The sequence below is a fragment of the Jaculus jaculus genome, chromosome 1 (assembly GCF_020740685.1).
Source record: "Jaculus jaculus isolate mJacJac1 chromosome 1, mJacJac1.mat.Y.cur, whole genome shotgun sequence".
NCBI classification, from domain to species: Eukaryota; Metazoa; Chordata; class Mammalia; order Rodentia; family Dipodidae; genus Jaculus; species Jaculus jaculus.
In genome coordinates, this window is record NC_059102.1 from 258,794,165 (window position 1) to 258,797,180 (window position 3,016).

Consider the following 3,016-nt stretch of genomic DNA (forward strand, 5'->3'; position numbering starts at 1 on the left):
CCCGGTTCAAGGCTCAGTTCCCCAGGTCCCGTGTTAGCCAGATGCACAAGGGGGTGCACGCATCTAGAGTTCGTTTGCAGTGGCTGGAAGCCCTGGCATGCCCATTCTCTCTCTCTCTCCCTCTATCTGTCTTTCTCTCTGTGTCTGTCACTCTCAAATAAATAAATAAATAAAAATGAACAAAAAAAAATTTTTTAAAAAGTACCAAAAAGAGAAGTTGAAATCTAGCCATGCTTACCATAGGGGAAAAATCATACCATCTGAAAATCCTTTCTTACCAATCATATATCCTCATGCTTATATCTTTCTTAACGTTTCTCTTCCTTAATACTTTTTTAGTTTATATTCTAGTAAAATGACTTCTACAAAACTGTATAGTCAATCTAGCACTTAGTACTTAAAAAATTCCTTTCTGTCACTTTTGTGCTACCAAGAAGTGCTTTTAAAGACATACTACTATAGTTCAATTAAATGATAAGTTTGAGATAAAGCTGTCTCCGAGGATGATGGCAAGAGGGAACAGTGGTGGGATGTTTCTCAGTAGCCCACCCAGGTGAGGGCATCTTTCCCCCTAAATCCCTGTTAGAAGCATTATACAAGTTATTGATCTAGTTTTATGGTAGCTCAAGGAAATGACAGCCAGATTTACCCTAGTGGATACCCAATGTTCACATGTAGACCTCATGACCTGTTGGCTTCTGAATACTATCCCTCCTGTGAAATCAGCATTTATCTGAAACGTGTCTCAAGAGGAAACACCCTAACAAAGGTCATAAAGATAAATTCCATATAAGATAACATGTAAATCCAGAGCCCTCAGAAATGGAGCTGGGGCTAGAGCTGAGCCAGAGAGCAAGAGGGGAGATGCCAACCTTTACTGTTTTCCTAGCTTGCGTCGGCAAGACCCACATGCAGCCCGAGGAAGAGGGAGAATGGCTGGTTATCAGCTAGGTGCGCCCCTGCGGAAGGAGGTGAATTGGCTGGTAGGACTAGAAGACTGAGGAGTGGAAACAGCTGTGCCACTGCCCTTAGATGATCTTTAGTTTATTCCTGGTTTACCCCCACGTGCAAGCTTGCTCTGCACAATTTGTCTTTTAGCAGCAGAATAGCTATCATTCCTCTTCCTTCCCCATTGATGTCACCTGGTGCCATAAATATCAGCCCATGTGGCAGTTGCCATTTTGGCCAGTAAATTTGGGAGTCCATCTGGAAGCCACAGGTGTGTGCAAGCTGTTAAATAAAGTCTCAATAGCTTCAAAGAAAAAATAAGCTTATTTTTGAGCCAAATAAGAATGACCATGGGCCAGGAACATGGATTCAGCTTGCCCCAAATATGTTCCACTGTAGAAAAGGTGTCATGAAGTTTCTTTTTAAATGTATTTATTTGCAAGGAGTGAGAAAGAGAAATGAGAATTAGAGAGAGAAAGGAAATAGGTGTGCCAGGGCCTCCTGCCACTGCAAATAAACTCCAGATGCATTGCTACCCAGTTTTACGCAAGTACTTGGGAATTGAAGCCAGGCCATCAGATTTTGCAAGCAAATGCCTTTAACCACTGAGCCGTTTCCCCATCATGAAGTTAGTAGTTGTGGAAAAAAAGAAAGACGTAAATCAAGGTATTATTCAATTATCTTGGTGGAAAAATACCAGGCGGGTGGTTACCATAAAGCAGGAAAAGCTCTATATGCATTTCGGATGCTATCTGATGATACTCAGCCCTTGTGTTGGTGAAAGTTAGTGGTCTCATACAAGTTGGTCGAAAATGACTTCCTACTCCTTCCTCAGCGACAGCCACAGCTTCCTGTTTCTTCCTCAGTTTCCCATTTCCTAGGTTTGGTCCCTGTGGGTACGACTTTCCTAAGTCAGTGTTCTTCTCAGACCCATCAACCAGTCAGGTTTCTCCTTACACAGCACCTGATCTTGATGATGAAGCTCATTCTAATTAGATGCCTGGCTTATATAAATGGGCCTGAGACATGTGCACAAGTCAATTTTACCCTTCTCCTCTTCTGTCCTTTTTCCTTTTCCCCAGAAGCACGTGGGTGAAACTCTCCTGGCCTCCTCTCTTCATTCTCAGCCAGGCCAGGAAGGAAGAGAACTTCTTTGGGCTATGATGCGCCCCTGCTTTGTTTTCCCTCTTATCTTAACTCTCAAATAAATCTCATAATTCACTGTTCTCTGTCTGTGTTTTCAATTCTTTCATAACTTGGATAAGGGCCAAAAGTTGGGGCTCACAGGCCTGGGAGTCTTCTGGCCCTTTATAGAGATCTAACTCCTCCCAGACTCCTCCCAATTCTGCATCATGGGTAAGACACATGTAACCTGGATGTTGGGAGGCAAGACTTATAAACGTTCAAGAAGCTGCTACTTTAGGAGTAGTTTCAGAGGCTGTATTCCCTACTTTCTCATTACTGGGACAAAATACATGACAAAAATCAACTTAAGGAAGGAGGTTTATTTCAACCTACAGTTCAAAGTGACAGTCCCTTGCGATGGGGAAAGCATGGTAGTAGCAGCTTGAGGAAGCTGGTCACATTCAGTGCACAGTAAGGAAGTAAGGAAGCCCAGAGCAATGAATGCTGGTGCTCGGCCAGTTCTCTCCTTTTGTACGGTCCGAGGCTCTGTCCTAGGAAATGGTGCCATCCACAGTTAAGGTGGGTCTTAAAGCCACCTCAATTAGCCTAATCAACACAATCCTCACGGGCATGCTCAGAGGCTAGTCTAATCTAGGTAATCCCCTGCAGGTAATTCTAAGAGCAGTCAAGTTGATAATTATTATAAACCATCGCAGAGGCCCCAGGGGTCAGGAATCTGCCAGGAACTGTCCTCCAAGTTCCAATGCAAAACATTCCATCTTGTGCCTCCTCCAACAGAGAAAGCAGTAACATACCTGATATCCCTCATCAGCTCAGGAGACAGCATATTCCATGCATGAGAAGGCTAATCTGACCCATATACCAATGAGACATAGGATGAGGCCCATAGCAGGAAAAGAAGCTACAACAGGTCTGAGCTAAG